Genomic DNA, 12,233 nt, shown 5'->3' with positions numbered 1-12,233 from the left:
TCTGCTTCTGTTCTTCGTGCCTGGTTTCTTATCCTTATTCATAAAACACTTTGGGGAAGATTTCCCTTTTATCCAGAGCTCCCTGCGATTCTCCAAGGGCATGGCAAATGGTCGATTTTTATCTTAGATTTTGACACGTACTCCCTTTTTCTCATGATTGGGCAGGAATTCTTCTAGAATTTTGAAGAGGCATGAGGGTCGAGATATGACACATACCTTCCAGCTCAATCTTATCCACCCCTAGGTGCTCCATACTATTTGTGACCGTGCACAGTTTCTGTTCCATAGAAGAAACCACATTCTCAACAAGGACATCATCACACTTGTGGTTCCTGAGTCTAGTACATTCCACTGTGTACCCATTTTTTCCAAGACACATATCGCAGAATGGTGATATGATAGGGGAATAAAGGACCCCGTGTTCACTGATGTGAATAGGAGACTCCCACCATTGCATTTTTAAATGTAAATCCTTGTAGATTTTAATGCTAGATATTCAGGTAACATCAGGCCATTGTCCTCACCTCCATGACCTAGTGAAGGAAAAGAGGATGAAGGAATTGTGCCCTACCTGTTCTAGAATCTGGACTCTCTCAGAAGGAAGAAGATGATTAATAGGCCTCCCTCCCTAGTCTCAGTATCTGCGCTCGCTGATGCAATATTTCTCAAGTGCTCAGAAATAGTGAGTTGAGATATACAAATCTCCCAGGCAGGATCCATGTTGATGATGGCGGGAAACACAGCAGACCCAAAGAAAGGCATATTTGTGTTCTGTTCCTGGATTTTCCCAACCCCTGCTGAATAATCTGGGAGCAAATTAAGTGCTTGGCCTTGACCAAGGTAAAATAAGGGACCGGAGATCATGAGCACAATGCGAGCTCTGGCAGCAAGACTGGGAAAAGTAGCTGGAGCCAGATTTTGAAGGAAATGATGTGTCACTGAGAATTCTGAATTCTGTAAACCAACATGGGAGATGTTATCCTGTTCCACTGGCAGAAGAAAAAATCTTTATTCTGGTTGTCACAGTCATGGCTCAATAAGTGCACCCACCTTATCCTCCAGTTGTTGTATCCTCATTGTGTAGCTTGAAAACCACGTGTGTTCCACCTTGCTTGCCTTGATGCTACCTCTATTATGATGTCATAACTGAAGATCTAGTCTAGAAATTTTGCAATCCAGAGAGGACGATGAAGTAACAGGCTGCCTGCCATCCATGTTCCCTTGACCTGGCCCTAGAGGACATTGTGTTATAGTCCTGAGAATTATTGTCTTAAAAACATTGTAGTAAATTGTGGAACCAACCTAGATGTCCTTCAGTAGATGAATGGGTAAAAAAAATGTGGCATATATACACAATGGAATATTACTCAGCAATAAAAGAATAAAATCATGGCATTTGCAGGTAAATGGATGGAGTTAGAGAAGATAATGCTAAGTGAAGTTAGCCAATCCCAAAAGAACAAATGCCAAATGTTTTCTCTGATATAAGGAGGCTGACTCATAGTGAGATAAGGAGGAAGAGCATAGGAGGAATAGATGAATTCTAGATAGGGCAGAGGGGTGAGAAGGAAAGGGAGGGGGCAGGGGATTAGCAAGGATGGTGGAATGTGATGGACATCATTATCCAAAGTACATGTGTGAAGACTTGAATTGGGTGTCAACATAATTTATATACAAACAGAGATATGAAAAATTGTGGTATATATGTGTAATAAGAATTGTAATGCATTCCACTGTCATATGTTTTAAAAAAATAAAATCAATAAAACTAAAAAAAAATTGTAGCAATGAACAACAAGCAGACAAATACAACATTGGAAGAACATAGAGAGGACTTGTGGAAACTTGATATGTTTTTCCATTTTAAAATGAACTATAAACATATTTATATTATTTAGTTAGATGGTATTGGAAAAATTGGATTTCACTATATAAAGTGATCTCACCCTATATTAAAACAAAACAAAAATTCAAAACAAGAGCTGGGGTTGTGGTTCAGTGGTACAGCGTTTGCCTAGCATGTGTGAGGCACTGGGTTCAATTCTCAGCACTGCATATAAATAAATGAATAAAATAAAGGTCCTTCAGCATCTACAAAAATAATTTTAAAAATCCAAAACAACCAAATACCTCAAGTGAGAGGTAAAAATATACATTAGTTAAAGCTAAGTGATGAGAATTGAGGAAGTGGCCCCAAATTTCAAATAAAGACCCCTCCCTATTTCTCATCTTAGATCTAAGTGGTACAGCATTGTGCCAGAGAATTCTCTGAGTTCCCCAAAGCCTGTTTTCTTTCTCTCCTGTTACCACATCTAAATTCCCAGAAATCCTTGACATTCACTGTGTCTATGGTTTGAGTCCTAATCTATGGGATGTGGGCAGGAGTGCAAATATCACTTCCTTGATTGGCCCTTATAAAGCTTTCATAAACACTTTGCCATATTCTTTCCCCTAGGATATTGGAGAGGATTCTATTGACCTGAAGGCAGGCATAGACCCAGGATGGTTATGTGCATGTGTGAATTTGGCATAATGAATTTTGCTACTATGTATAATTAAAATGCACCAATGAAAAATTTAAAAAAGGAATCTGGAGGCTTGCATGTACATACAAAATGCTATCCAGCTAGCCTCTATTTGGGATTGTGAGTGAGAAATATTTTTAATAACATTTTTATTTTGCTGAACCACTGAAGTTTGGAGTTTTGTATGTTACAGTAGCTAGTGTTACCTTAACACTCTCTCACTCTCTCTCTCTCTCTCTCTCTCTCTCTCTCTCTCTCTCTCTCTCACACACACACACACACACACACACACAATGACTTCAATAAAGGATTAAGCTACAAAATTACAAATGTTCTAGAATACTATTTGTAAGAAAGATTTCATAACATAGAGGTAAAGGATGTTCCTAAACATGGAAGAAAAGCGAACAAAATCATTGATATTTTGATAGATTTTATCATACAAAACCCTTCTAAATCATCCTATCTGTCTGTCTGTCTGTCTGTCTGTCTATCTATCTATCATTTGTTACCTACCTACTATTTTAGCAAGAACAGTAGTGTAGAGATCTGCCCTTTTAACTGAATTTTAAGTGCACAATGAAGTATTGTTAACTATAGGCATTTCTATGGTTCAGGGGTAAGTATGCCCCAAAAGTTCACATGCTAAAGACTTTGTACCCAAGGTGATTCTTTGGGGAGGTGTTGTGAACTTTTGAGAAATGGGAGTGTGTGGGAGGTCCTTAGGTCATTGGGTATGTGCCCTTGAAGAGAATGGTGAGACCCTGTAATCATCACCTTTCCCTTTTGATTCCTGACTATTGATGTAAGCAATTTTGCTCTGTCACATGTTCCCACCATGATGTGTTATCATGTCACGGGCCCAAATAATGGGGCCAATCATAGACTCAAACCTCCAAAACTGTAAGCCAAAAATAAGCATTTTTTCTTTATGAATTAATCATCTCAGGTATTTTGTTATAGCAACAGAAAGTTGACCAATATAGGCACCATGTTGTACATACAGCATATTGCTAAAACTTATTCATCTTGCTAAACCACAACTTCAGACTTGTTGCTCAGCAACTCCTTTTGCCCTGACTCTCTAATCCCTGGCAACCACCATTTTATTTTCTATGATTTTGATTGTTCTAGATACCTTATGTAAATAGAATCATGCAGTATTTGTTCTTCTGCTACTGACTAATTTCACTTAGTATAATGTTCTCAGATTTATCCACGTTGTCCCCCAGGTTTATCCATGTTGACACATATGGCAAGATTTCCTCCCTTTTACAGGCTGGATAAAATTCCTTTGTATATTTGTATACCATTTTATTTAGCCATTTACTTATTAAGTTGCTTTCACATCTTGGCTGTTGTGAATAATGCTAAAATGAACATGGGAATGCAGATATTTCATGGGGGCCAATTACTGATGATTATTTATTTAAATAATAAATTTGCAGTTGCTTTATGACTATAATATATACATCTCTGGACAAATAAAAACTATTCTGTCAGTTCAAGCAACTCCTACATCTGAACTACATGTTCATTCATTACTCCTATGATTGTTGAGATTAAATTTAAAATATAATATTTAAAGGATAAAATAAATGGGTGTAATACTCACAAGTGGTATATAAATATTAGTTTTAAGACACTGAGAAGCAGAGTCCCATAATGTTTCAGGTAGCAGCAGTTTCTTAAAATGATAAACAGAGATAAATAACCTCCATACTTTTATTTTTCTTTTCTGGCTACTGGGGACTGAATTCAGGGGCACTGGACCACTGAGCCACATCCCCAGTCCTATTTTGTATTTTATTTAGAGACAGGGTCTCACAGAGTTGCTTGTGCCTCGCCTTTGCTGAGGCTGGCTTTGAACTGAGATCCTCCTCCCTCAGCCTCCCAAGCCACTGGCCCCAAACCACTTTTTTTTTTTTAAAAAAGAGACAAAAGGAGGTACCAAGTTTTTCAGAATGGTTCCAGAAGTACAGTGTTTGATCTGTTTGCAGGCCAAGTTAATCTTGAATAAATTCACTTGTGTTTTCGGGAGGAGAAGGCGATGGTGGTGTGTGGAATCCAGAGGAAGGGGAGATGGAGCAGAAGGAGGAAGAAGGTCCTCCTACAGAAATGAACCCACTGGCAATAATGAATTCAGGTCGGAGGGAGCAATGGGCGAACATAGCCTGGCAGACAGGTGAGACCCGAGGGGAAGGGAGAGGGAAACACCGTGTTTAACAGAAAAGTCCATCTGCGGGAGAGGGACCCCAAGGGGCTGGGCTCCTTGGCTTGATGCTCAGCTGGCCATGGTGCCTGTGATGTGGCGACTCTTGATTCTTCGCCTAGTGAATGGACCCCTGATTTCAGCCACTAAGTGCTCCTTTCATTCTGTGTATTTAGAGCCCTCTTCATCCAAGCCTTATTCTTGGGAAGTTATTTCATCCTCTAACTTTTCATCGTTTTCCTCCAGGGTCAGAATTGCTTTCTCTAAGCTGGTGTTCTTCAAAGATGACTCCAGTTTTTTTTTTTTTTTTTTTTTTTTTTTTATACTCCTTTTGAACAGGGCGAACTCTGCCAAAGTGTTTGCGCGTCTTTATCTGAATCAAGGTTAGCAAGTTCCGGGGCAAGATTTTTTTTTTCCCCTTTTAATAACAAGCTAGCTCTCATTTGACCTAAATATTCTGAACGAAATGGAAGTCTATGAAAAATGGTACTTTAGTGCATGTGGGGGTCATGGGGCAGCACCACGGCCACCATCATGCACATCTTTCCAAGGATTGCCTGTAAGTAAGGCTTTGAGGGCCTCTCCATGGCACTGGTACCCCTACCCTGAAAATAAAAACGACTTTCAACAGCAATGACACCACCAGGGCTAATAGATGCAAAGCTTAATCCACAGTGTTGCACCTAGAACCCCAACCCCACCTGGCCACTGGGACAGACCATCAGGGGGACTTACAGAGAGCAGGATAGGTGCAATACAGAGCTCACTTGCCCCATAGCTGTTGACTGATTCATTCTTTCTTCTTTGCCCTCAAAGTAGAAATGTTAGTCCATAAACACTCACTTATCCACCTCCTGGATTCAACGTTGTTAACAATTTAACCTATTTATTATCTCCGCCTCTTTCTCTATTCATTTTCGAACCATTTCTAATCAGATCCAATTAGATCACAGGCATTAATAAAACTCAGCGTGCATTTCCAAAAAAAAAAAAAAGAAAAGAAAAGAAAATAAGGACATGTGCAAGAATGTTAACTTTTCATAGGAGGAGAAAAGACAATTGAAAAGTTGAAAACAAATGCTGTTTATCTAGTACAGTTCAAAGGTTAATAATTTGTAAAAGCTTTTCCAAAGCAATAAAAAAGCAAATGTCTCATTTTTTTTAAAAAAGAATATTTTAGAGGTCATCTTTTGTTAGTTTAGTAAGCTTTTTCTCTCCTTTGCATAATTTTCCCTTGGGAAAATATCCTTTACTTCTAGATGAAACTGTCAATAGCATGATTTCAACTTGCCTACCTCAAGCACATGACCAGAAGACCTCACTCCTTAGTCAGGCTGAATCCTCAGGGTTGGCATGTTCCCCATGAATCAATCGGTCTCTTTCCAGTGCTCTAAGCTATTGTATATTCTGAAAAATGAAAGGAATATTACTAATACCCCCACCAATCCCTACCCACATTTTTTTTTGCTGAATCACTAGTTGCAAGGACAATGAAAATAATAGAGTAATATTCTTTTACTTTTAAAATATTTTCATTTTTAATTGTGGTCAAATGCATATAACATAAAATTTTTCATCTTAATCACTTTTTTTTGGTACTGGGGATTAGATCCAGGGGTGCTTAACCATTGAGACACATCCCCAGACCTTTTATTATATTTTATCTAGAGTCAGGGTCTTGCTGAGTTGCTGAAGTCCTTGCTAACTAAATTGCTGAGGCTGGCTTTGAACTCATGTAGCATGCACCACTGCTCCCAACTCAACCACTTTTAAGTATACTACAGTTCAATAGTGTATATGTGTAAGTATATGCACACAGTTATTTTATTAACTATATGCACACAGTTGGACAACCATCACCATCATTCATTTTTAACTTTCTTTTCATCTTATAAAACTGGAAGCCGAAGGTTATTTTGCTACTACACACAGAGAATATGACTAAGAGAAGAGTTAGAGAGGAAGGGGGGAAATGGGTGGGGATTGGGAGGGGTGAGAGAGAGGGAGGGGAAAGAGAAGGGGTAGAGAGAGAGAGATTGAGATTATGTGATTATGCAAATTGAGATCCTGGATCTAGCCTTGCCCAAAAGCAGGTGCACTCCTAGATCCCATAAACCCTTGAGTTTATTGGATTTCTGTCATTTGCAAGAAAAGAATATAGCCTAATACATTCAATGCTGCACAATAAATAAGAGAAAAAATTTAAACGTCTGAGAATCCAATGGCCAATATAGGAAGACTCTCAAAAAAAGTGCAGTTTTTTAAAAAGCAAATTAAAATCAGATGTCTTATAATTATATTTTCAAAGATTAAAAAAAAGTTGATAAGTACTACAAAAGTACATAAAGCATATATTTACAGAGAATGCTAGAGAAGTTTCCTGGTTAACTTTCTGAAGGATGATTCAGCAACAAGCGCAGATATTGAAAATGTGTGTTCTCTCATCCACTAAGTCTTCTCCAAGGACTTTATATGTAGGAAATAATTGGGGAATTTCTGAAATAGGTTTCTGTGGCATCACTAATAATAACTAGAAGGGAGAAACATTCTGAATGCCTAACAATAGATGATGGATGATATAAAACAAATCATGTAGAGCCATAAATTAAATACTGCTTAAATTAAAAGTGTACATACAGAGCAGGGTGGGCACCAGGGGGCTAGACTGACACACCTTTCAATTTAATTCCTGTGGCCTTCCCTGGGCTAGGCTCTACTTCCAGAAATCCTCCTCTTGTCTTACTGGGGCTTCCTGTAGTGCTATAATACATCACTTTCCGAGTCCCTAAGCAACCTTGCTTTGATCCATGGTCCATAGGCTAAGTCTCAACTCAGCCACTTCTGCCCATAAGGAGTTCTCAGCATGATCTGTGGCTAGGTATCCTGGAATCAGTCCCTCTGCAGAAGATGACTAAGCTCCAGCTTCTTCCCCCTGACCTATCTTGAACACTGAAGTTAAGATACACATGTGTACCCACATGCATAAGTAAATATGTTAATGCAGTTATAAGAGGAGAGCGCTTCGGATTGCCACGGCTTAAATCTTGGCTCAGAATCTCACTAGATAATGACCTTGTGAAGTACACCAACGCCATGTGCTTTGGTTTCTTCATCTTGAAAATGAGCACAACAAAACAATATCTACCTGATTGTTTTGAGGGTATGTGAAAACATATGCAAAGCGTTAGCATAGCACTTGATATGTGGTTCACCCTTAGAACATGTTAATTATTATTATTACTTCTCAGGCACACATGCTTGGTTGCAGACTTGGAAAACTCATATATCATTATGAAAATATATTGGCAAATGACAAAAAACCAATGTCAAAGTAGCTCAAAGAAAGAATGTCATTTGTTATCTTATTTAACTTATTAAACTGAAGGATTTAGAGGTTAAGTTCCAACCTTCAGATGATATGAAAGGGTCCTGGTTGCCTAAAAATGGGACCAAGTGAGTTTTATAATTGTCATTTGTGGATGTCTGAGACAGTTGAATGCTTTGAGTCAAAAAGTCTGGATTCAAATCCCAATTGGATTGTCCATCTATGAATTTGGGACAGTTGATACCTGTGTTTGAGAAGCTGAGGGAAAATCTCCTCCCTGGGGCCTGAGATCTCACTACCACGGGATCATTTCTTTTCCCATGTAGCTAGGGGAGAAACAAGCAGGATGTTTTCTAGAAAGGACACAGAGACATATGCTTCCTCCTACAAGAGGCTGCATATCTGATACAAGAAAGAAGACCAAACAGGTGGCGCACACCTGTAATCCCAGTAGCTCAGAAGGCTGAGGCAGGAGGATTACGAGTTCAAAGCCAGCTTCAGCAAAAACAATGTACTAAACAACTCAGTGAGACCCTGTCTCTAATAAGATATTAAAAAAGGCTGAGGATGTTGCTCAGTAGTTAAGCAACCCTGGGTTCAATCCCCAGTGCCAAAAAAGAAAAAAAGAAAGAAGACGAGGTAGTTTCTATAAATCTTCCATTTAAATGTCTTCTTTATTTAGAAATCTTGCAGCCTGCTTTTCGTTTCTATAAAAGGAATCTGTTCTTTAATGTCTCATGGAACACAGACAAATAGTGATTGGAGGTCACCAGGGACCAAGCATGTTTGTTCCTAGTGAAAGGAGGAAAGGGGACTCCCGGAAGTGGCCCGAGCAGACCCACACAGGCTCCGCCATCCTCTCCTGACACCCCACGCAGCTTGGAGGAGAAACTCAGGTCTGCAGTCAGAAACTGTTTGGCTGACTGGAAAAAACACACCCTCTCACAGAACGAGGAAGCAGTGTGGGGACCCTGACTGTTAATAGAAAAGCTTTTGATTAACCTCCAATCTGAATGTTTCAGCATCCTGAAATTTATGTTGTCCCCATAAAGAATCCAGAGGGAAGCTGGGACCAAGTGAGTTTTATAAGTGAGTCATAAAACTGATTGACCCAAATTAATTTCTCTAAAATTTGGTTTTTCTTCTCCAAATAATATAGGTTTATTGTAGAGGTGACAACCCAATGTATGGTTGAGAGTTTTGTAGACGGCTAAAGGTTATACGGTGTTTCTGTTGCTTTGTGCTTGATTAAAACACACCATATCACATGTTGATATTTCATTTTTCTAATAATCAGTTTCCAATTTATCTCTAAAGGTGAAAAATAAATTAGGATATATATTATATTAGGATCATATAAATAAATTTGGATACTTATTATATAAGGATTATATATTTACATGTATATACATACATATATATATATATATATATATATATGTATGTATGTATTTCTAAAGTATTTTTCAAGAATGCATCTTTTATAAGCTCTCTCAATTTCCACAATTGAATGATGTGCCACTGGGGCTTTGTCTGAATTTTACTAATAAACTTGAATTTAAAAACAAACAAATAAACAAACAGCCCAATAATTCCCCTATGTTGTATGCAAAGTAGACAATGAACACAGAGCCCAGCACAGGGGTCCAATGACATCTATTCACAAAGCCCACCAAGAATTAATCTGGAAGGATATGTAAAATATCACAAAGGAAAAAATTAAGCTGCACACTTGCACTCACTAGGAGTATTGTTACAGTCAGATCTTGGCCACTGAGCTGACCCCACACGTCTGCTGTGTGTGTGCCGAGTAACACAGTATTTCCACTTCTTAGCAACAGCATCCACCGTCTTGCCTTGGCCAGGCATAAGGGAAACAAATCCTTCTGAGCTTATGGGTTTATAGCAGCAAATGTCTTCATGTCGTTAGGCCTTCAAGTCTGTAAAATAGTGTGTGCATGTGTGGCTTTCTTTACAAGAGATTTACAAGAATAAAGTCATCCACACCTTTACTAACGCATGCATCTGGGTCAAAATGGTGGGACAGGAAAGGCAATTTCTCATGAAAACAAAGTGAATGTTTTTGTTTTTTTTTTTTTGCAAATTTGGGTGACTTTTGTTTTGAAATGAAAGAGATCTCAAAGGCTGTCTGATCCAACTCCCTCATTTTACCCAAGAAAGTGAAAAACATAGACCCAAGGTCACGCAGCTAATGACTGAGTATTTATCAGAAGCAGAGGCTTCTGTCCTTTGAATCCATGACCTACTTCCTCAGGGCACATGGTGATTCATGAATCACCACCCACCAGCAAGACGATCAACACCCCATTCTGTCTTTATTGCCTTATAGGTTTCCTCTGGGGACTTTTGATGTCCTGTCCTTGTGGTTATGGTCTTCCTGACACCCTCCTGACTGCAGACCCACATGCCATGTGGTTATGGCTTCAGTTAAGCAAGCTCATTTCTATATAAGCATAAGCACGTGTAGCGATTTTAAAGCTGATTTGGCTAAATTACGCCATTGTTCCACCTCATTACAGTGAATTACCAGGACCGAAAGCTTGTGCATCCTCTATTGTGTGGAAATCCTCCAGGCTGTTACTCTCCGACCCGTGAAACCCAAGGAAGATATTCATCTGTGACACAGTTACTCCTAGGGCTTTGTGCATTTTCTCTATCCAGCACTTAGCCAAATTGGTTTGTGTCTTCTCTGATCGTTTCATCCTTTGGTTCTACCTGTCGGGTCGTTATCTGAGCAGCTGTTACATCCAGTAACTCAAAGGAACTGACGGCAAAAGGCATGAACGGAGGGGACTTTGGAAGAGAAACAGGACTATTTTTCAGGATTGAATCAAAAGCACATGATGCCACTTATGAATGGTCTTTTTAAATTACTCACCTAAGGCACACGTCGTGTATGGACAATACATGTGTGCTCGTTATTCTTTAATCCAAGAATGAAAAAAAATTAAATGAATCAGTAAAGTGGGGTCCTCCTAACCACCGGGTTTCACTTCAGCTCTGAAGATAACGTTGCACTAGAGGCAAAATCATCTCATCTCAGTGCTCACCTTACCCGGTTCACAAGCAGTCTTTGGCAAGTCAGTACCCCCTCCTTTGGAATGCATGCTCTTTCCTGGGCTCTGAAGAGACCACACTCTCTTGATTTTCCTGGACCTTACTAGTTTCCCCCCTTTATTCTCTGATTCTTCTTCATGTTCTCAGCCTTCACATTTTGGTATGACCCAGGGCTCAGTCTTGATCCTTTTCTTTTTCTTTTTTCTTTTAGTACCTGCACAGTCCCTTGTCAATCTCATCAAAACCTGTGACTGATGACTCCTCAGATGGTATTGTAACAGAGACTCAGAGAGGCCTCCTTTGCTACAAGCAGAGATTCCTCTCTTAAGCCTGCATGTGCCCCAAAGGCAACTAAAAGTAAGATGAAGCTTGACATCTCTGTCTTCATTTCATATCTAATCTCATTTATTACCTTAAAACTTTGTGATCTGCTCAGTTCTGCTTGTAGGCATATTAAACATTCATTTAAAAACAGCTAATACATGGTTTATTAGCCCTAAATGTACTCACTTATCTAAGTCCCTTCCAAGACTGGGGCATAATTGGCTGTGTCCTGTTTCACAGCCCTGGAGTGGGGGCTAGAAGTCTTCAGTCACTGACGGACATCTTCCAGAAACAGCAGGAGCAATGTCTCATGAGAGCTGAGCTGCCCCCTTCCAGAATCCCAGGCCTGATGGATAAACACCCTGAGCAGCAAGAGCAACCTGCCCCCTCCAGTGACAAGGACGCCTTTCAAGCCACCTTTCAGAACCAGAGCTGAGAGCATGATCACCCAGGCCACAGCTGGACAGAGACTGCTCAACAGTTCAAGCCTCTTACCACCCCCACCCCGATTGTTCCTCTATTTCAATCTCCACTCACATCAGCACCCCAAAGACAGGGCTGAGATGCTGGATCTCACTTCACCTTCCTAATAGGGCCACATCGATTTAAGTGTCCTTTTCTGCTTTCACCATTATCTTTTCTGCTTGTTTTTTGGCTGGGGGTGGGGTGGGGGTATGCCAAGAACAATATCTGGAGCCTGGAATTCTCCTTTGAAACTCCCAATTGTTTCTCTAACCACCTACTCCTCTTTCCTCGGATGTGTCACTGC

At 39.7% G+C, this 12,233-nt stretch overlaps 1 long non-coding RNA gene across 1 annotated transcript in view; it reads right to left on the bottom strand.

Moving 5' to 3' along the window:
* The window catches only part of LOC144376262 (uncharacterized), a 67,994-nt gene extending 61,867 nt beyond the window's left edge, over positions 1 to 6,127 (bottom strand). Inside the window, exon 1 of the long non-coding RNA XR_013436527.1 lies at positions 6,033 to 6,127. This is a non-coding gene — a long non-coding RNA (uncharacterized LOC144376262). The remainder of the gene's footprint in view (positions 1 to 6,032) is intronic.
* Positions 6,128 to 12,233: the final 6,106 nt, after the last annotated feature.

This window comes from Ictidomys tridecemlineatus, chromosome 3 (assembly GCF_052094955.1).
Source record: "Ictidomys tridecemlineatus isolate mIctTri1 chromosome 3, mIctTri1.hap1, whole genome shotgun sequence".
Lineage (NCBI taxonomy): Eukaryota > Metazoa > Chordata > Mammalia > Rodentia > Sciuridae > Ictidomys > Ictidomys tridecemlineatus.
The sequence above is the reverse complement of the archived record's forward strand: the minus strand, read 5'-3'. Positions and strand labels throughout refer to the sequence as shown.